The sequence below is a fragment of the Sminthopsis crassicaudata genome, chromosome 2 (assembly GCF_048593235.1).
Source record: "Sminthopsis crassicaudata isolate SCR6 chromosome 2, ASM4859323v1, whole genome shotgun sequence".
NCBI classification, from domain to species: domain Eukaryota; kingdom Metazoa; phylum Chordata; class Mammalia; order Dasyuromorphia; family Dasyuridae; genus Sminthopsis; species Sminthopsis crassicaudata.
In genome coordinates this window covers 35,887,931-35,911,593 of record NC_133618.1, presented here as the reverse complement: position 1 = coordinate 35,911,593, position 23,663 = coordinate 35,887,931, and the positions used below count along the sequence as shown (strand labels likewise).

The window sequence follows — 23,663 nt, the reverse complement described above, 5'->3', positions numbered from 1 at the left end:
CTGAGGGAACTTTGGACTGATTGGGAACACCAGGCCCCGCTGTGCTACAGAGTCTTGACTGTGGATAAGAAGAAGCCAGCACACAGGGAGTGCAGAGGTAGTGGGGCTGGGACACTGTTAGTTGTGAGCACTTGCAGGAGGGGAGAGTTTGGGATTTTTGGTCAGAAGGAAGAACACAAATGAAGCTAAAGGCTCCATCCTCTGTACTCATGAGTAAAGGTACTTACACTAATACTTATAATTTTAAAAAATGAACTAGCAAAGAAAAAAGACCCCAACCATAAAAAAGTTACTATGGGAACAGGGAAGATAAGGGTTCATCTTCACAGAAGGATAATAAAATAAAAAAAAGCTTCTTCTACCCCAAAGAGCATGTGAAATGGTTCCCTATCCAGAGAGAATTTATAGAATTTGGTACCACATGAGAGACATCGAGGAAAAAAAAACAAAAAATAAAAAATAAAAACCATTCAAGAAAAATAAGAAGATTATGGGAAGAAAGTTATACAACTAGAAAAGGAGGTACAGAATCTACAAATGAAAAAACTTTGAAAATTAGAATTGGGTAAGGGGATGCCATATAAGAGATCAAGAGATAACAAAACAGATTAGAAAGAATGAAAAAGAGGAATAGAATATGAAAATCTTTTTTTTTTCTGATTAATGATTTTTTTTATTTGGAATTTTTTTTCACAGTATATATGCATGAGTAATTTTTTATAATATTATCCCTTGTATTCATTTTTTCCAAATTATCCCCCCCTCCCTCCATTCCCTCCCCCCGATGATAGGCAATCCCATACATTTTACATGTGTTACAGTAAAACCTAGATACAATATATGTGTGTAAATACCATTTTCTTGTTGCACATTAAGTATTAGATTCCGAAAATATAAGTAACCTGGATAGATAGACAGTAGTGCTAACAATTTACATTCACTTCCCAGTGTTCCATCTCTGGGTGTAGTTATTTCTGTCCATCATTGATCCACTGGAAGTGAGTTTGATTTTCTTTATGTTGAAGATTTCCACTTCCATCAGAATATATCTTCATACAGCATTGAAGTGTACAGCGATCTTCTGGTTCTATTCATTTCACTCAGTTGATGTAAGTCTCTCCAAGCCTCTCTGTATTCCTCCTGCTGGTCATTTCTTACAGAACAATAGTATTCCATAACCTTCATATACCATAAGAATATGAAAATCTTATGAGAAAAACAACAGGTCTGGAAAACATATAAAAAAGAGAAAAATATAAGAACTGCATTATCTGAAAGCTACCAAAAAAAAGAAACTTGTTATGATAATGCAGGAAACAAATCAAGAAAATTATCCTGGAGTGATAGAACAGGAGGGGAAGTAAAAATAGAAAAAAAAATCAACTGATCACCACTTCTAAAAGATCCTTTGTGAAAAACACATAGAAATATTATTGCCAAATTTTGAAACTCATAGATCAAAGATAAAATTTTGCAAGAAATAAAACTAACAAAAAAACAATTCAAAGATGCTGAAGCTACATTTAGAATTATACAGAATTTAGTAGTAGCAACATTAAAGATTGCAATTCCTGGAGTCATATCCACCAGAAATCAAAAGAATTAAATCTTAAGCCAAATAAATCACATTCAACAAAATTATTCATAATATTGAATGAGAAAAATGGACATTCAACAAATCTGCAAAATTTCAGGACTTTCTATCAACCAAACTCGAACTCAATAAAAAATTTAACATAGCAGAGTCAATATCAAAGATCAATTTCAAGGCACATAACATTAAATTGTTTATATTTTTTACCTGGAAATTTATCAGCACTAGGGTAGCTCAAAAGAAAGATTGGGACAGAGTTAAAATAAAAATAGTAATTATATTATACAAATGAGGTGCAGAGGAAGAACATACACAGAGATGTTAAAGAGGGGTAGAGAGATCATAGTTCTGAAAACCTATTCACATCAGGAATGGGTTTAATAGGTAATAATATATAGCTATAGATATAGATGTATGAAGGATATAGCACTCTCCAAAATCTGTAAAGAAAGAAGGGGGAAGGGATGGGCAGATGGGGAAGCAAAGGGAGAGGTAAGAAGACAAATGAGGGATCCATAGTGGGGTGAGATTAAGTAATAGCAAGACAAGTTAAGGAGCAGAATTAAAGTAAAGAGTTAGTAGGTAAAGGAAAGATATGTATGTATGTATGTAAATATCCATATATTTATTTCTACATATACATAAATATAACCTTGCTTAACGCTAGACTACTTGCAGGAGGTGGAGGGATGAAAGGAGAAAAAAAAGTAAAGTAAAAAAGGTGCACAGCAGAAGACAAAAGAACAACCTATAAAGAAAAAAGAAAAGATAGACCCTCATTAATATAATTTCTTCTACTATTATATAAATATTTTCTTGCACTGGTAATTTATTATATATTTTGAATCCTCCCTGATGTTCTGCTGGGCACACAACAATGTTTTTTTTTTCTGTTTTATTTTATTTTATTTTGTTTATTTATTATTCCCTTAATGTTTTTCTAATGAAATAAATGAAAATTAAAAATCCAAAAAAGAGAGAAAAATTTCCCTTCATTCTATTTTGTTACCCTATGAATGTGCTGCAGGCCAAGATTCCTTCGTTATTTCTAGTGCTCTTCACCAAACATGGACTCCAATCCTTTCCCCATCCTGACTATTTCTCAGGCTGTTTTCCAGATTTTCTTGATTCTTTCTACAATGGGGCACCAACCTGGAAAAAACAAACAAATTATTCCAGAAATGACCTGCTTACAGAATACAATGAACTGAGATTGAATAAAGCAAGGTATAAGAAGACATTTCCATTTTTGTTTTTGGGCAGAGTTGAATATACAATGGAATCTGTTCCCTTTACTTCTGTAGATGACAACTCAACCATGTCTATCTGCCATTCAGACACTAAAGTGATTATTATAAAATACAGGACTGATCTTATCACCTCATACCCCAACCAAATAAACTCTGATGGCTCCTCATTGCCTTCAGGAGAAAGTATGAAATGTTCTGTTTGGCATTCAAAGCCCTTCCTAGCACAGTCTACTCCTATCTTTCCAAGCTTCTAACATCTTACTCCCCAAGACACACTTTTCTTTCTAGTGACATCCCTGACAATGATATCTTTGTGATTGTTCCATGAACTCTCTAGTTCTTAATGCTGGGCATTTTTTCTGAGTGTCCTCCATACCTGGAACTTTCTCTCTCTTTCATGCTGGCAACTGATCTTCCTGACTTCCTTCCAGTCCTTAGCAAAATCCCATCTTCTACAGGAAGCCTTCTTTAAAACCTTTTAATTTTAGGGCTCCCCTCTTTCAATCATTTCCAATTTATTTTGTATATAGCTTTCTTTGAATACATTTGTTTACCTATTTTCTCACACAATAGACTATAAGCTCCTTGAGGAGAGGGGGTCTTTTTTACTCACTTTCAATCTCCAGTGCTCAGCACAACATACTTATAAGGCAATTAGGAGGCACTTACTACATGTAAATGATTTATGAATTGATTGATCCCATGCTACCCTTCTTGTCATGTCCTCACATAAGTTCATTTCATGGAGTTAATCTAATGTGCTAGGGACTTACTCACTTGGCATCATAATCACCCCAGTGTAATCAAAAGGTTATCCAAGAACTTAAGTGGGAAAGAAACAAAAGATGTCAATAAAGATCTATACTTTCCCAACTTTCCCCCTTTTCCTTTTCTCCACACCTACTCCCCACTCCTCACCAAGAGAATTAAATAATTAAATAATGTGTTTTTTTCATAATCTGGTTAATCAATTGCACATTACTTTCCTTTATGAATTCTAAGACCTTGTCTAGTTGGTTTTTGTGCAATTTCCCATACATGGCATTCCATCTCCAGTGTGGGGCAGAGGGAAAAGTGGGGGATTAGAAGTTAAAGAAACTGGATTGGAACTACTAGCACAGCCCTTCACTAAACCCAGGACAGATTTCTTCATCATGTCACTTTCTTCGTTTCTATAATGAGGGGACTAAAATATAATTCTTCCTCTTCCTTCTTTCCAACTATTTTTTATCCCTTAATATAATGTCTTGAGGTCTGCAAATGAAAATATATTCAGCTTTTTCTACTTGAAGAGTAAATACTTGCCCACTTTTAAGAACTTTTTAGGATATTTTTTCCTTTGTATGACAAAAAGTTTCATTGGTTGAACTTTCATATAACATCATATAACAATTCATTCCTCTGCCACTTTCTGCCATCATAATTTTTATATCAATCACATGTTTAAATATGTCAACAAGGAATTATTGTAAATTTCATATTGCAACTTTCATTGTTCTCAAACAAATCAGTAGTCTGACAGCATAGTGATCCGATACAGAAATGAGTTATATTGGTAATAACTAATTTCCCATCCAGGACAATACGATTCCTCTCTTTTTAGGGGAACTTTATTTGGGGCTTACCATGTTCACCTGCTATTAAATCTCTTCTCAAGCTCTAGAGGCATGAAAATTCTGTGTAGTCTACAATCCTGTTCTATTTTATTTCTTCTTTCTGATCCACATATTTTTTTAACATTTTAAGTGATTTTCAATTTTGAAGACAATGAATACCTTAATAAATATTGATTTACTTTAGAGAGTTTCTCAGGTTTGCTACAATTGCTCTATATTTCTTCTCTACAACAACAGTTAGTAGATAAACTGCAGTAGTTTGTGACATCCTTTGTACATACCTCTCTATAAGCTCCATGACACTTCCATGGAAAGATATGATCCAATGACCAGTTCCTTCTTATGAAATAGAAGTGCAGAGTTATCTCTGGGGCACCAACAGCTGAAGGAGAGCATCAGGAAGCAGGGCAGAATCTAGAACAAAAGGAGAATGGGCACTCTATCCTAATATCAAAAGGAATATAGAGTGAAAAATTATAGTCAGGACTGCATGGAAGCCAGTTTTAACTGGGTCTCATAAATTGGTTGTTAAATATTCAGTGTGAAGATTTCCAGCTCAGATACCAGTAAATTCTATAAATTGATTCTTGTTTATTGTACATTGACTGTCTAGACCTAAGAAAAGTGATCATAATGAAGATTAAATGTGAAGGTCTATCCTACAACTTTTTCTTAATGCTAGTCAGTAAGCATTTTTCATCATATACTGATTATATTTATAATCATCCTTCCAATTTCTCCAGTCCTAGAAATGATGTTTCTTTACTAACTTAATATATTCTTATGATGTGAGAAGTGTGCATTGTTTGGTTTTGCTGAATTGTTTTTTCTCCTTTCTTTTTAAAATCTTTATGACAAGGAAGATCTTGGTGACCTGAGGAGGTGAAAGAGAGATATTTGTAAGTAAGTATGATAAAAAAAATAAAAGAAAATAAAATTATCAGAAGTCAAAATAAATAATATATTCAAGATATGGAACTTTGTAAATAACAAAAGCAATGACATTAATGAAGTGCTTTAAAGTTTGGAAAGTGCTTTTAAAGTATTAAGCCTTTTCAGGCACACAACCACACTTGGGGGTGAGGGGTATTTTTAGGCTGAATTAAGAGATGAAGAAACTGAAATAAACACAGGACGAGTGACTTCACAGTTTCACAAGTACTAAGTGTTAGAGACTAGATTTGAATTCAGACCCTCCTGATATAAGTTCAGTACGTTATCTACTACACTAGTTGATCATCCCTAGTCAGGCTTAACTGACAAGGGAAGATTTCAAAATGATGGAAACACACTTATCTAGGGGGCATATGTTTCATCTGTAATTGCAGCCTCTCTGTTCTTTGCAATATCCAGTAGTGCAATAGATCTGATCCTGCAGCAGGACAGAAAATACCCCTCGGAGGTTGTGGACAGCGGGTTTGGAGCCAGGGGCCAGGATTTTTCTTGTAGTGACTCAATTCCTGAGAACTGAGGACAGGGACTGGCTGTGTGCAGGGTGCAGGGGAGACAGGGAGAGGACACGGTCATGGAGAGGGGCAGTGGGGAGCTGAGCACAGCCATGATCCTGCCCCAGTGACCCCTGAGAGGCCCAGGAAGGACCAGGGATGGAGAACAAGGTCAGAACCTGTAGGTGTCTCTGGGGAGGAAGCTGCTAACTGATGGGGAATGTCATAGTCTACAGGAGAGAAGATTCCTTATACTTCCATATCCAGTTCTAGGTCGGGAATAGTATTTCTTTAGAGGCTTTTTTTTATAATTTTAATTTTTGGAGTCAGTCAAGGTTATAGTATATGCCCACAGTTAGATAATACTAAATGGCTGAGGTCACATTTGAATTCAAGTCCTCCAGACTTCACAGCCTGTTTTCTATCCACAGTGTCACCCACCGACCTCCCCAGTAGTTCTAAAGGAGCCTATGGCTATTCTGTTTCCCAGATGATCTCTATAAAGTAAGTGAAAAGGAAAAGGAGATTTTCCTTGTGCTTTAGGGGTCATCCAAAGCTTAATTTCATATAGTGCCATTTTAATGAATGGTATTTAGTTAATTAAATAAGTAAAACAAGAATTTAGCAATACTAATTAGGGCCAAACCCCGAACTAAAACCTGGAGACACCAGGGGAGCAGCAATAGTCTTGATCCTTGACAAGAAACCTCTTAAGATCATTCTGCCTTTCTACTTCCCCCTGCCCCCATCTGTTGATTTGCATGTTTCTCCAGGGACAGCCCCAGATGCTTAGACCCAGATAAATGTCAGACCATGGTCAGAGTCTCTGTTCAGCAGTATCCAAGGCCAGGAGAGGAGATGGGGTCCCAGGCTCAGCTCCTCTGCTCTCTGCTGCTCTGGATCTCAGGTGAGGGATCCTCTACATGCTACAGTTCTATCTGGCCATCTCTGGGATGTGTCTGGGGGGGGGTTAGGAGAGAGGAAGGAAATTGGGCCTATTCCCTTTTCCTTGTTCTTTCTGAATTGAAAGTCCAGGACAATGAAGTCATATGGATGATGTTCTGTTTTTTCTTTTTTATTCCAGGGTCCAGGGGGGCCATTGTGGTGACTCAGTCTCCAGGATTTTTGTCAGTGTCTCCAGGAGAGAGGGTCACCATTAACTGCAAGACCAGCTCGGGTGTTAGTAATTACTTAAATTGGTACCAACAGAAGCCAGGGGAGGCTCCCAAACTTCTAATTTATCGTTCAACCACCCTCCAACCTGGGGTCCCTGCCCGGTTCAGTGGCAGTGGCTCTGGGACAGATTTCACATTCATAATCAGCAACGTGGAGGCTGAGGATGCTGCCATCTATTACTGTCAGCAGGGCTATAGTTATCCTCCCACAGTGATACAGCCCAGAACAAAAACCTGCCCAGTAGCTGCTTAGAGGGCATCAGTGTCCCAGAGGGCTGTCTCCTTCCTTTCAGTTAGCATAGGGGCAGCTTATCTGGGCTGCCTAGGGGAAGTGGGGGTTTCTAGGTCTCAGAGGAAGAAGCTGTGGCTGTGAGGATTCTTACCTTGATTAAAAAAGTGTTGTTAATTAAATAATGAGGTCATACCCCAAAAGTGGGCTTTTCTACCCCATGCCTGAAGAAACATCCCCTTTCCAAATGCTTAGAAATGCTCTTTGCTAGGAGATCTCCAGTACAGGGGTCTAACTATCACAGCAGTAGTGGACAGAGCAAAGCATAGAGTCAGGAAGGTTTGAGTTGAAATCATTCATTTCTTAACTGTACTTGTATGATGTTGGACAAGTCACTTAACCTTTGTTTCAGTTTTCTTAAAGACAAAAAATGGAGATCATTATAGCAGCTGCCTCCTAGGATGGTTGTGAGGATCAAGTGAGAAAGTGATTGTGACGTGCTCAGCAGTGTGGCCTGCACTAAATAAGAGATGTAGGAATGGTAGTTGTTGTTATTACTCTTGTACATTGTTCTCACAGCCAGGGAGTCTGGTCTTAGTTTAAGTCTAAACTGGGCCTCTCTGCACCTTCCCTGCTTTGCTCACATTTCTGGGCTTTGATACTAGACAGAAAAAGTCATACCCCTTCCTTGTCACAGCCCTTTAAATGCAGACAGTTACTATAATCTCCATGTTGGTCCTCTCCCAGGTTAACACCCTCCCCCCCCCTGCTTCTTTCAACCTTCCTGTATCTTGGTCTCTGGCCCTTTCCCCATCCTGGCTGCCTCCCAGCTTTAGGCCATTCTCCAACCGAGCACCCTGGAGGAAAAAAGAAGGATTCCAGAGGAGCTCTAACTAGAGCAAGCCTAGAGCAGCTTGGGACCTAGAAGGGAGTTGCCCACCTCCTGACAGAGAAGGGATAGATACAAGCATGGCTACTCTGCAGATTCAGTTTGTTGGATTCTGTTTATTTGTGGTATCATTGAGGCAGAATACCAGGAGAGTGAAACAGTCTGTCAGACACTCACTGGAGTCTGTGTCTTTCAGCTCTGCAAATGCCAACTCAGCTATGGATGCCCACACTGAGATCCCATTTTTTGTCCTTGCTAAGTTCTCTACGAGGCTCCACCCAAACCAAAGAGGCCATTCTCAGTTATTCTGGACATCATCATAACAGAGAGAAGCATGGGACCATCCAATAGTTGTCCTATTCTCTTGCCATCTGCCATACTTCTGAGTTTACATTTTTGATGATATAACTTATTCTATCCCTTGCTAAGAATTCTTTGTTCCATTTATTCTTCTCTGCCATTTATTATTTCCTCTTCAATGTCCCTTTGGAAAATGGTTTCATACAGGCTGATGTCCAGAAAGCAAAGGCATCTGGGTGGGGAGGAGAAGGACCAGAGACCCAGAGACAAGAAGGTGACTGGAGAAAAGAGACATGTTTAGCTTGGGGAAGGACCAACATGGGGCATGTAATAACTATATGCAAGTATCAAAAGAGCTGTTACAAGGGTAAGGGTGTGACTTGTTCTGGCCAATAACAAGGCACAGAAATGTTAGCAGAGAGGTGGAATTTAGGACAGACTCCCTGGCAATGAGAACTATATAGAATGATAATAACATGCCTTTCCATTGACTTCTGTGAGCACCATTAGGAAAATAAGAAATATAAGGATTGTGATAGATGTAAATGAAAATAGAAGCATCAGAATAAAATGAAACGCTTTATCCCTGAAATGGCCAAGGTTGATCTTTGAGAGAAGTTGGATCTTCCCTACTTTATGTTATTGTTGATTTACTTGTTCCTTTCACTGAACTATTCCCCCTACTACTTTTTTATTTATTTATTTATCTATCTATCTATTTATTTATTTTATTTTTATTTTTTTTACCTTTTTTTTTACTTTTTTTCTTTAGGCTGGGGTTAAGTGACTTGCCCAGGGTCACACAGCTAGGAAGTGTTAAGTGTCCGAGACCAGATTTGAACTCGGGTCCTCCTGAATTCAGGGCTGGCGCTCTATCCACTACGCCACCTAGCTGCCCCTCCTACTACTTTTTAAAATCAAAACTAGTCACATAGAATTTATAAATACTTGTATGCCTTTTTTTTTTTTTTTGAAAAAAAAAAATCTTCTCTCAGCCAAAGGAGTTTTTAGAGGAAATTTTCTATCTCTTAGATGTTTACATGAATAAAATAGAAAATGACAAGATCAATGAATTGAGCATGAAACTAAAAAAGATAGAAAAAAGACAAATTATAAGCCCCCAATTAAATACCAAATTAGAAATTATGACAACAAAAGACAAGATTAATAAAACTGAAAGTAAGAAAACTATTGAACTAATAAATAATTACTATTACTAAACATTTAAATAACAATTCCAATACTATGCAAACTATTCGGAAAAAATAAGTAAATAAGGAGTCCTGCCAAATTCCTTCTATGACATAAATATGGTGTTAGGTATGGTACCTATACCAATAGAAAAAAATTACAGATCAATCTCCCTAATGAATATTGATGCAAAATTTTAAAATAAAATATTAGCAAAGAGATTACAGCAACTTATTAGCATGATAATACACTGTGACCAAGTAGGATTTATACTAGGAATGCAGGGCCGGTTAAATATCAGGAAAACTACTGCCATAATCGACTATATAAATAACAAAACATAGATGCAGAGAAAGTATTTGACAAAATGCAGCCCTCATTCCTATTAAAAACACAAGAGAACATAGGAATACATGGAATTTTCCTTAAATATATGTAAATCTGTTAAATATCAATATAAAACAATAAATGACATTTATAAAAAACCACCAACAATCAATATATGTAATGGGAATAAGCAAGATCAGGGGTTAAACAAGGATGCCCATTATGACTACTACTATTCAATATTGTACTAGAAATATTAGCTTTAAAAATAAAAGAAGAAAAAGGAATTGAAGGAATTAGAATAGGTATTAAGGAAATTTATGACTCTACAGATGAGATGATGGTATACTTAAAGAATCCTAGAATCAACTAAAAAACTACTAGAAAAAATTTACAACTTTAGCAAAATTGCAGGATATAAAGTAAACTTACATAAATCAGTGGCATCTCTATATGTTACCAACAAAGCCAAGCTGCAAGAGATAGAAAGAGAAATCCCATTAAAATAATTATAGACAATATAAAATATTTGAGAGTTTACCTGCCAAAATAAAGCCAGGAACTATATTGAATACAATCATAAAATCACATTTTAAACAAAATTAGCTTTAAACAATTGGAAAAATACCAATTGCTTATGCATAGATCAAGCTAATATAATAAAATGACTATTCCACTTGAATAAATATATCTATTCATTATAATACTAATCAAACTGTCAAAAAAGTTACTTTATAGAGTTACATAAAATAATAAAGTTCATCTGGAAGGACAAATGGTCAAGAATATCAAGGGAATTAATGAAAACAAATGCCAAAGAAGGTAGCCTAGTCATACCAAACTTAAAATTGTAATATAAAGAAGCAATCATCAAAACCATTTGGTACTGGCTAATAAATAGAGTAATAGATTAAAAATACAACACACAACAGTCAGTGACTATAGTAACTTAGTGTTTGACAAGCCCAAAGACATCATCTTCTGGGATAAGAACTCACTATTTGATAAAGTTACTGGGAAAATTGGAAAATAGTAAGGCAGAAACTAGTAAATTATCACCGTCTAACACCCTATATCAAAATAAGGTTGAAATGGGTTAATGATTTAGACATATCAGAAGCTAATTAGTAGAGCAAGGGATGGTCTACTTGCCAGATCTGTGGAAATGGGAGGAATTTGTAGCCAGCAAAAACTTAGAGAACATTGTGAAATGCAAGATGGATAATTTCGATTACATTGAATTAAAAGGTTTTTGCACAAAAAAAGACCAGTACAATCAAGATTGGGCAAAAGCTGGGAGTTATTTTTTTTTAACATCCATTGTTTCTGAAAAAGGCCTCATGTCTAAAAGTATAGAGAACTAACTCAAATTTATAACACTATGAATGCATCAATATTCAAAAGAGAGAAATGATTTTCAGATGAAGAAATTAGAGCCATTTCTAGAGTAGGAAAAAAATCCTCTAAATCACTATTGATTAGAGAAGTACAAAGTGAGGTAACTTTAAGGTACTACCTCACAATTCTCAGATTGGTTAAGATGACAGGAAAAAAATAATAATGAATGTTGGAGGTGGGAAAATTGGAACATTAACACATAGTTGGTGGAATTGTGAAATGATTCAACCCTTCTGGAGCGTAATACTCTAGAGAACTATATCCCAAGAGTTATAAAGCAATGCATACCATTTGATGTAGCAGTCTCACTATTGGGTCAATATCCCAAAGAGATAATAAAAAAACAGGAGAGGACCCATATGTGCAAAAATATTTGTGTCAGCCTTTTTTATAGTGCTAAGGAACTGGAAATTGAGTGGATTCCCATTAATTGATAAATGGGTTGCTAAATTTCCCTTGTGAACATTTAAAATTCAGATATCAGCAAATACTCAAAATCAGTGCTTGATTTAATGTTTTGTTGATTGACTAGACTTGAGAAAGTGATGAAGAAACTAACACTAATGATTAAATGTAAACATGTGTCCTACTACTTTTTTCTTAAAGCTAGTTAGTGAATATTTTTCAGCATAAGACTGATTATATTTATCATCAACCTTCAATTTATCTTGTCTTAGGAAATGATGTTTCTTTAGTGTCTTACAATGTATTACATATGACGCAAGAAATGCACACTGGTTTTGTTGAACTGTTTTTTTCTCCTTTCTTTTATAAATCTTTGTAGCAAGGTAGGTATTGCTGACCTGTAGAAGTGAAAGAAATATAGTTGTAAGTAAGTATAAAAATAAAAGAAAATAATAAAATGATCAAAAATCTAAATAAAATATTAATGATAGGAAGTTTGTTCCTTTACGTGAACTTCTTAGTAAATAACAAAATTAATGATATAAATGAAGTGCTTTAAAGTTTGGAAAATATTTTTAAAGTAACAGCCTTTTCAGATAAACAACTATACTAGGGGGTGGGGAATATTTTTATATTGAATTTAGAGATGAGGAAACTGAAGTTGATTCTTCCAGAGTTTCACAAGTAGTAACTGTTAGAGGCTGGATTTGAAGTCAAACTTTCCTGATTCTAGGGACCTGCCTGACCATTCTTTGGTTGACAAGGGAAAGTTCAAACAATGGAAAAACTCCTGTATAGCACATATTTCACATGTTAATGCAGCCCCCTTGTTTTTCCAATATCCAACAGTGCAAAGGATTTGATTCTGGAGCAGGAGAGAAAATAACACCAGAAGGCTGCTGAGAGCAGAAGGCCTGGAGCCAGGGGCCAGGGTCTGTCTCTGGGAGAGTGACTCTCATTGCCTGTAAACTGAGGACAGAAACTGACTGTGTACAAGTTTGAAGAGGAACAGGGAGGGGACACAGTGATGGGGAGGTGTAACAGGGACAACTGCTGAGCACAGTCATGACCCTGCCCCAGTGACCCCTGAGGGGCTAGAAAAGGAGCAAGGATGGAAAGAAGCTGGGCTGGCCTTGGGAAGCCAGGCAAGAGCTGAGTCTGTAGGTTTCTCTGGGAACTGATGGGGAAAGTCATGGTCTATGGGAAAGAAACTCCCTTTCAATTCTATAACAAATTCTAGGTTATGCATCATGTAATCTGAGGGGGTTCTCCCCTTCCCCAAATTTTTGGAATCAGTTGGGGTAAAGTGATTTGCCCAGAATCCTATATCTAAAAAAATTATTGACATTTTATTTGAATTCAGGTTTTGATTCCAGGGCTGGTGATCCATACACAGTGCCACATACCACCCCGCCCTCCCTCGCCCCCAACCAGGTGCATTCTAAAGGATTCTATGACTTTTCTGTTTGCATGGGTATTCATATCCCTAAGTTCCCAGATCATCTGTGTAGAGTCAACAGGAAGGAAAATGAGTTTCCTTTAGTGCATAGAGCCATCTCTTGTCATCTTGATCTATCTTGACCCAGATAGCTCTGGAGTGGAAAGTGAGGTAGGTGATCTTGCACAGACCTTCCTCACTCAAATCCAATTCAATTGTGTGTCACAGCATCATCTCGCCGATGTCATGGTCCTCTTCAAGAACAAAGGACAAAAAATAGCAGGGGCCCATCCAAAGCTTTTCTTATTGTGCCATTTTAATGAATGAATAAATTAATGAATTAAATTATATCCATTAGGTATTTATCATCAGTCATCTCTCTGCTAAAAGCTGGAGATGCTAGGGGAGCAGTAAGGTGCTCCCTGCTCCTCAGGAACTCATAGAGCAATGGGGGAGATTTCACATATTGAAGATTTCAGCTGCAGATTGAAGGGAAAAGTCTTCTGTTATATAGCTATAAAAGCAAAGGGATTGTAATTCCTCTTCATTGATGTCATTTCTTCTCTTAAACCAGATCACTTTCTGATGCTGAACCATTCGCAATTTCCAAGTCCTTTGATAGCAGGAGCATTCTTCAGTAGTCCTCTTAATTATGCAGATGGGAAAGCAATCCAGCAGCATTGATATCAAGACTAGGAATGACTCCCTTTTGTTGTACTGATATGAATGTTATAAAGCTCTCCCTAAAGATCACATATGCAAAGTGATCTCTGTGAGCTAGTGAGGAGTGTAATAAGAATCATGAGTGATGGGCAGGTGCTTCAGGATAGAATGGAGGGGGATCCTATTGAAGCCACTGACCACACATGTGAATTTCTTCTGGGCTGGACAATCTGGTCCTGAGCCTCATCGGCATCTCTCAGGTTTTCAGGACTCATAAAGATAGGGTAAGATCTAACCCCATCCCAAGGTCTCAGAAAGGACCTGCTGCAGTGATATAGCTCAGGGTTCTAGACTAGTCAGGAGAGGAGATCACTGGGACCTGCCTCTGAGCAGAAGCTTCCCTCTCTGGTTTGTTTTGCATGGCTCACTCTCAGCACAGGAAGCTCCCTGCTGAGAGCAGCTATTTAAAGGCAGCTAGGGAGGAAGATGCTGGACAGCTCAGAGTTCAGCCACATGGAGATGGGGAACCAGGCTCAGATGCTCCTTTTCCTGTTGCTCGGGATCCCAGGTGAGTGAGGAAGAGGAGAGAGAAGCTTGTCTTTTGTCTCTCTGGGCAGAACTGGGAAGGTGTATGATTCTGAGGATCAGAGAGAAAATGTGGCTCTGCACTGGTGATCATGGGGGCAGGATCCAGCCCTGAAGTTTAATTCACCACAGGGTCAGGGAGATTTCTCCTGCTGGGAATATGGTCTGGTGTTGTTCTCACTATTTCTCTCATGTTTGTGATCCCAGATGCCCAAGGGGACATTGTGCTGACCCAGTCTCCAGCCTCCCTGTCTGGGACTCAAGGAGAGGGAATCACCATGCCCTGCCGGACCAGTCAGAACATTGGTACCATCCTACACTGGTACCAACAGAAACCAGGCCAGGCCCCTTGGCTCATGATTTGACATGTATCCACCCTGCTATCTGGGGTCCCTGCCTGGTTCAGTGACTGTGAGTCTGGGACCGATTTCTTAATCACAATCAGCAAAGTGGATACTGAGGATGCTGCAGCTTAGTACTGTCAGCAGAGTCATAGCTTTCCTCTCACCATGCTACAACTCTGAACATAAACCTGCCCAGCAGCTGCTGAGGGGGTATCAGTGTCTGAGGGGCATCAGTATCTCAGGAACATCTCCTTCCCCTCAGATGGGTCGGGGGCAGCTTGTTTGGGCTGCTTTAGGGGGAAAGTTTCTTGGTTTCAGAGGAAGATGCTGGGACTGTGACAAGTTCAGCCAAGAATCATGGAGTGACACAATCTAAATAACTGGATGACATCCAAGGGTCTTGTGTCTATGTGTATATAGATAGTTTGGCTCTACTGTTCTCCCATTTGATTGTAAGTTCTTTGAATTCTGGCACTATCTTTTGAACTACCCATCGAATAAAGATAACATCTTCAACTATCATTCCATCCCATATAAAAATATTGAAAAATCCATTATTAAAGGCCATGTCATTTATGTGAATTAGAGAGCACAGGATGTACAAGCAGGTCATAAAAATTATTATTACAGATTTGGTTGATTTCCCTTTCTCACTTTTTGGCCTTCAGCCATTCTTCCACTGATCTGAGGGGAATAGAAGAAAACAGGATTGAGTAATTTCAAAATTGATGTCAACTTGCAAAAAAAAAGAAAGAGGAAGAGGTGAGTGGACATGCAGTTGCTGAGAAAAAGGGCGAGTTGGTTGTCAAGTTATAAAGAAGAATTAATTGGTTATAAATATTATAAGTTAGGGTTGAGCTACCAATACTCCATATTAGGAAAGAAGGGACAGTTGTGCATTGAAATGCAAGAAATGGGTGGATTTTCTGTTTCTACCACAGTTTAGGGACTGTTTTCTCTCTTTTACATATAGGCTGATCTTTCTCCTTGGAGGAGGTGAAGGGATTGGAATAACAACATGCTTCCATAGTGTTCTCAGCAAACTCTTCTCAAATAATGTGGAAGCCATCCACTGGTGACCTCAGGTTGAAGTCAATCTCTTTTCCAACTGAACTTTCAACTGACAACAAGGGACCTCATTAGGGTCCTCTTCTGTGGCAAAGCAGCTGGTTCTGATTCTGTTCCAGGTGAGCAATTACAAAAGCTGACTGCAATCTGCTAGGTTACATTTGACAAGAGGAGGTCACCCACCAGAAATTCAAATATGCCTTGATTGTCTATTTTTAAAGAAAAAAATAAATAGGTTTCCCATTCATGAGGGTAAAGGGCGGAGGATCCTCCCTCTTAATCACTGCCAACAAGATTCCCACCAGAGTCTTTCTTAAGTCTTCACCTGAAAGTTGGTCATCTATCGGAAAGCAAATAAACCTAGTTTCTAGCAGAATGATTTAAGAGAGGCCTGGAGAGACTTACATGAACTTATGCTAAGTGAAATGAGAAGAATCAGGAGCTCACTATATATAGCTACAGCAAGATTACATGATGATCAATTCTCATGAACATGGTTCTCTTTAACAGTGAGGTGATTCAGGCCAGTTCCAATGGTCTTGTGATTGAGAAAGCCATCTACACCCAGAGAGAGGACAGTGGGAACCGATTGGACCCCAACATTTTTTTGTTGTTTTATGTTTGCAATTTGTTTTGTCTCATTTTCCCCCTTTTGATCTGATTTTGTGTGTGTGTGTGTGTGTGTGTGTGTGTGTGTGTGATGAAATTTGTGGAAATATGTGTAGGGGAATTGCACTTTTTTTTTAACATATATTGGATCACTTGCCAACTGGGGAAGGGAGGGAAAAAATTAGAACAGAGTTATATAGGGATGAATATCAAAAATTATCCATGTATACATTTGAAAATAAAAAAGCTATAATACAAAAAGAATTTAGGGGAATAGCTTATGAAGAGGAAAACCAATCAGTGGGTAGAGACAGTTTCTTTTGCTCAGCTTGCTGGTGATGACTGAATCTTATGATTAGGTCCCATTCTCTGCAGGAGGAGCTGAAAACTTTTTGGTCACTTTATATATTAATATATCCATCCTGTCATTAATTGTTAACACATCATAGTTGATTTCCACCTTCAAGTATATCTCCTTTTCCAAAGGCTTTATAAGAATTCAATGTCCTCCAACGTGTCTGATTCCTGAAAGTGCCACTGACCCTTTTTCTTATTTGCTAGTCATAAATGCTAGTCAATAATAAAATCATTGTTAATTTCCCAGAAAAAAGAAGTCTATATAAATATGACAATATAAAATTTAAAAGTTCTAGATGTATGAGAATTCTTTGTGGTCTATATACCTGTTATATTTCTCTCTCTCTCTCTTTCTCTCTCTCTCTCTTTTTTTTTTTTTTTGCTGAGGCAATTGCAATTAAGTGACTTGCTCAGGGGTCATACAGCTAGGAAGTATTAAGTGCTTTCTTTCTTATTTATCCAAATATTTTTCACCATTTTAAGTGATTTCCAATTTTGAATTGAAGTCAATGAATGCCTTTTGATATATTGATTTACTTTAGAGAGACTTCTTATATTTGCTAGAATTGTTCTATATATTTTTTCACAACAAAAGTTAGTAGATAAATTACAGTAGTTTGTGATTCTCTTTGCAAATTAAATGGAAAAGTATAACCTATTACTTTTTCTTAAAGCTAGTTAGTAAACATTTTCAGTATAACCCTGATTGTAGCTATCATCAACCTGCCAATTTTTCTAGTAATAAAACAATATTTCTTTAGGTCTTTTATAATATATTACATATGGTCAGATAAGTGTATACCATTTGGTTTTGGTCTTTTTCTCCTTTCTTTTTAAAATCTTTGTGATAGGGGCAGCTAAGTGGCGCAATAGATAGAGTACCAGCCCTGAAGTCAGGAGAACTTGAGTTCAAATTTGACCTCAGACACAACACTGCCTAGTTGTGTGACCTTAGGCAAATCACTTAACTCCAATTGCCTTAGCAAAATAAATAAATAAAAATTAAAATCTTTGTGACAAGGGAGATCTTGCTGACCTGAGTTAAGAGGGATATAGCTGTAAATAAATCTGGTTAACAACAAAAGAAAAAAATAAAAATTTTCAGAAATCAAAATAAATAAAATATCCCTGATATGGAGTTTGTTCTTTTATGTGCAATTGTTTGGAAATAACAACAACTATATCAGTGAAATTTGTAAAGCACTTTAATGTTTGGAAAATGCTCATTTTATTAACTCTTTTCAGGCATACAACCACACTAGTGGTGAGGGGTATTTTTGTGCCCAATTTAGAAATGAGGGACTTCTCCAGGCTTTCACATCTAAGTGTTGGAGGCTGAATTAAAATTCAGACCCTCCTGATTCCACTATCCACTGTACTCCCTGGTTATCTATAGTGAGACTTGGTTAACAAGGGAAGGTTCAAATAACGACCTCTCTGTTCTTCCCATTACCCAACAGTGCAATAGATCTGATCCTGGAGCAGAAGAGAAAACACCACCCGGAGGCTGCAGAGGGCAGAAGGGCTGGAGACAGGCACCAGTGTCCATCTGTTGGACAGTGACTTTCATTGACTGTGAGCTGTGGGCAAGGACTGGCTGTGTGCAGGGGGGTGGGGGTGATACAGAGAGTAAATAGTTATGGGCAGCAGAAATGAGGGACAGCTGCTGAGCACTCTCATGACTCTGGCTTAGTGACCCCTAAGGAGTCTGGGAAGGAGCAGGGATGGAGAGAATATGGGCTGGTCTTGCAGTTCCAGTCAGTGACTGAGCCTGTGGATGTCTCTGGGAATGGGTTATGGATTGATGAGGAATGTTATTGTCTATGGGAGAGAATTTTCCTTACACTTTTATATCCAGTTCTTGGTTGGGAATCATGTGACCTTAGGAGTTAAAAAAATAATTTTTTAAATCAGTTAGGATTGGGGGGCGGAGCCAAGATGGCGGAGAGGAAACACACGACTCAGTGAACGTCCTCACTCCCTCACAACCAATTAGATAAATTAAGTCTCAAAATTAGCTCAGGATTGATAGATACCACAAGGACTGGAAGCACGACTTACCAGCTGAAGAGAATCTGGAGTTTCAACAGGAAAGGTCAGTTCTCAGGGGAGGAATAAGAGACCAGCACAGACGGTGGGGTAGGGGCACACTGCGCCCATTGCGCTGGGAGGGGCTCTGGGATCAGAGAAGCCACTGAGGTAAAGGAATCTGGCACAGGCTGTTAGCTCTTCTCTGCTAATTATTTAGCAGTTCAGAAGAGAAAGCCAAAATATTTTAAAACTCAGATTTTCCCCGGACCCTGGGGGTGACTCAGGCACAGATCTCGGCACCAGGGGGTGTGGCCTCAGCTACCTCCTGAGAATAGTTAAGAGACTGACAAGTGGGTGGATACGGCCCAAGGCAACACACACTGCCTAACTTAGCTGGAGGGAGTGGAACTCAGCTCCAGGAAGTCCCAGAGAAGCGGAACCTTTGAACTAGGGACCGCGGTTTCTGGCAGACACTTCCAGTTTGAGCGCAGGGGCTTCTTACGTCACCTGCTGCAGACACCCACTCCCCACCCGGACACATAGCCTGGGCTTCCTGCAGTCTTCACTATTCTACGCCCTCGAAGCACAGCAGTGCTAATCACCTCTGAGGCACTCCCAGGGAGAGGGTGGGGAACTCTCTCCCAGAGCTATCTCTTAGCTCAGGCTCAGGAGCCGCTGCATCCATCCCGTCTGGGAGGAAGCTGGTAAAGAAGTAAATAATTTCCTACCCCAGAGACAGACCCCAAAAGATTTTTTTTAAGTATGAGCAAAAAAGCTAAAAAAACCATAGATTCCTTCTATACAGAGAAAGAGCGGGTATCCAACCCCGAGGAAGTTGACAGCAGAGAATCAGATAACAACCTAAAGGGGAACGATTCCTGCCCCCCATCACATAACTCTCTCCTAGAAGAAGCTCTTAAGAAATTGAGGGAGATCGAAGAAAAATGGGGCAAGGAAAGGGAAGTTATGATAGAAAATAACAATGTCCTGAAATTGGAGTTGGAAAAAATAAAGAATTCACAGGAGATGCAGGGAAACAAAATTAGTGAATTAGAAAAGGTTAAAAAAACACAGGAAAGTAGGATATCTGAATTGGAAAAGATAAAAAAGTCTCAAGAAAATAGAATTTCTGAATTGGAAAAAGAAAATAATTCTCAAAAAAAAAAAATTAGGGAAATGGAAAAAAACTCAATAGAGCAAAATAATTCATTTAAAAACGAAATTGGGCATTTACAAAAAGAACTAAAAACTGTGAAAGAAGAAAATAACTCCTTAAAAGTCAGGATAGAACAAATAGAAATGAATGATTCACAGAGAACCCAAGAATCAGTCAAACAAAACAAAAAAAATGAGAAGCTGGAGAACAACGTCAAATACTTACTGGGAAAATCTATAGACCTGGAAAATAGATCTAGGAGAGATAATCTGCGGATTATTGGACTTCCAGAAAACTATGACCAAAAAAAGAGCCTAGATTCTATTTTACAGGAAATTATCAAAGAGAACTGTCCAGAGATAATAGAAACAGAAGGGAAAGTAGATGTTGAAAGAATTCATCGAACTCCTTCTGAAATAGACCCTAAAAAAAGAACACCACGGAATATTGTGGCTAAGCTGCAGAATTACCACACAAAGGAGAAAATCCTGCAAGCAGCTAGAAAAAAACAATTTAAATACCAAGGTGCCACAATAAGGGTCACCCAAGATCTGGCTGCCTCCACATTAAAAGATAGAAGGGCCTGGAACCTGATATTCCGAAAGGCAAAAGATCAAGGACTGCAACCAAGAATGAACTACCCAGCTAAGTTTAGCATCTTTTTCCATGGAAGAAGATGGTCATTCAATGAAACAGAGGAATTCTATATGTTTCTAAGAAAAAAACCAGACTTAAACAAAAAATTTGATCTACATCCACAAGACTGAAGAGAAACAGAAAAAGGTACACAGAACCCTTGAGAACTGTAACTTTGTTGTGGGTATATAAAAAATACTCAAGGATAATTTGATTTTACTGATATAAAAGAAAAAAAGGGGGGTGTGGTAAAGGGAAGGAGGTCGGTTCAGAAAAAGGGGAAGGAGTGATAAAAAGAGGGAAACTACATCCCAGGAAGAGACATAGAAAATACACCATATCTGAGGGAACTTAGTGAGGGGGAGAATCATTGTGTGAATCTTACTCTCATCAGAAGAGGCTCAAAGAGTAAATAATTAACATATTTGTTTTTCAGAGAATTTTCTCTCACCTCATTAAAAGGGGGGAGAGGAAAAGAGGAAAGGAAAAGGAGAATAAGTGAAGGGACTTGGAGGGAGGGGGGAGGGATCCTAAAAAAAAAAAAAAAAGAGGGAGGGTTGCGCGTCACAAGGGGGGGCTGTAAATTAAATATCGGGGAGGGGGATCAGGGGGGTCAAGGGAAAAAAGTATAATCTGGGGATAATACGATGGCAGGAAATACAGAATTAGTAATTTTAACTGTAAATGTAAATGGGATGAACGATCCCATCAAACGGAGACGGATAGCAGATTGGATCAAAAAGCAGAACCCTACAATATGTTGTCTACAGGAAACACACTTAAAGCAGGGAGATACATACAGAGTAAAGGTAAAAGGTTGGAACAGAGCTTATTATGCTTCAGGTAAAGCCAAAAAAGCAGGGGTAGCTATCCTTATCTCAGATCAAGCAAAAGCAGAAGTAGATCTCGTTAAAAAAGATAAGGAAGGAAACTATATCCTGCTGAAAGGTAGCATAAATAATGAAGCCATATCAATACTAAACATATATGCACCAAGTGGTATAGCATCTAACTTTCTAAAGGAAAAGTTAAGAGAACTGCAAGAAGAAATAGACAGTAAAACTATAATAGTGGGAGATCTCAACCTTGCACTCTCAGATTTAGACAAATCAAACCACAAAACAAACAAGAAAGAAATTAAAAAAGTAAATAGAACATTAGAAAAACTAGGTATGATAGACCTTTGGAGAAAACTGAATGGCAATAGGAAGGAATATACTTTCTTCTCAGCAGTTCATGGATCCTATACAAAAATTGACCATATATTAGGACATAAAGATCTCAAAATTAAATGTAGGAAGGCAGAAATAATAAATGCCTTCTTCTCAGATCACAATGCAATAAAAGCTACATTCAGTAAAAAGTTAGGGGTAAACAGACCAAAAAGTAATTGGAAACTGAATAATCTCATCTTAAAGAATGACTGGGTGAAAGAGCAAATTATAGAAACAATTAACAATTTCACCCAAGATAATGATAATGATGAGACATCATATCAAAATCTTTGGGATGCAGCTAAAGCAGTAATAAGGGGAAATTTTATATCTTTAGAGGCTTATTTGAAGAAAATTGAGAAAGAGAAGATTAACGAATTGGGCTTACAACTTAAAAGGCTAGAAAAAGACCAAATTATAAACCCCCAACCAAAAATTAAACTCGAAATACAAAAATTAAAAGGAGAAATCAATAAAATTGAAAGTAAAAAAACTATTGAATTAATAAATAAAACCAAGAGTTGGTTTTATGAAAAAGCCAATAAAATAGATAAACCTTTGGTAAATTTGATCAAAAAAAAGAAAGAGGAAAATCAAATTGATAGTCTTACAAATGAAAAGGGGGATCTTTCCACCAATGAAGAGGAAATTAGAGAAATAATAAGGAGTTACTTTGCCCAACTTTATGCCAATAAATTTGATAACTTAAGTGAAATGGATGACTTTCTCCAAAAATATAGGCTCCCTAGATTAACAGAGGAGGAGATAAATTGCTTAAATAGTCCCATTTCAGAAAAAGAAATAGAACAAGCTATTAATCAACTCCCCAGGAAAAAATCCCCAGGGCCAGATGGATTCACATGTGAATTCTACCAAACATTTAAAGAACAATTAGCCCCAATGTTATATAAATTATTTGAAAAAATAGGGGATGAAGGAGTCCTACCAAACTCCTTTTATGACACAGACATGGTACTGATACCTAAACCTGGTAGATCGAAAACTGAGAAAGAAAATTATAGACCAATCTCCTTAATGAATATTGATGCTAAAATCTTAAATAAGATATTAGCAAAAAGACTTCAGAAAATCATCTCCAAGATAATACACTATGATCAAGTAGGATTTATTCCAGGAATGCAGGGCTGGTTTAATATTAGGAAAACTATTAATATAATTGACCATATTAATAATCAAATTAATAAGAACCATATGATCATCTCAATAGATGCAGAAAAAGCATTTGACAAAATCCAACATCCATTCCTACTAAAAACTCTTGAGAGCATAGGAATAAATGGATTATTCCTTAGAATAATCAGGAGTATATATTTAAGACCGTCAGTAAGCATAATATGCAATAGAAATAAACTGCAACCTTTCCCAGTAAGATCAGGAGTGAAACAAGGTTGCCCACTATCACCATTACTATTCAATATAGTACTAGAAACGCTAGCCTCGGCTATAAGAGCCGAGAAAGAGATTCAAGGAATTAGAGTAGGAAATGAGGAAATCAAACTATCACTTTTTGCAGATGACATGATGGTATACTTAGAGAACCCCAAAGACTCTGCTAAAAAACTACTAGAAATAATTCAAAATTTCAGCAAAGTGGCAGGATACAAAATAAATCCACATAAATCCTCGGCATTTTTATATATCACTAACAAAATGCAACAGCAAGAGATACAAAGAGAAATTCCATTCCAAACAAATGTTGAGAGTATAAAATATTTGGGAATC

General features: G+C 37.6%; 1 long non-coding RNA gene across 1 annotated transcript; it reads right to left on the bottom strand.

Annotated features, from left to right (window-relative positions):
* Positions 1-2,610: 2,610 nt before the first annotated feature.
* Positions 2,611-19,343, bottom strand: LOC141553173 (uncharacterized). The gene is made up of 4 exons (XR_012485297.1): positions 18,945-19,343; positions 10,449-10,489; positions 4,742-4,874; positions 2,611-2,746 (listed from the first exon to the last, which is right to left on the bottom strand). It is a non-coding gene; the product is annotated as an uncharacterized LOC141553173 (long non-coding RNA).
* Between the last annotated feature and the right edge of the window lie 4,320 nt (positions 19,344-23,663).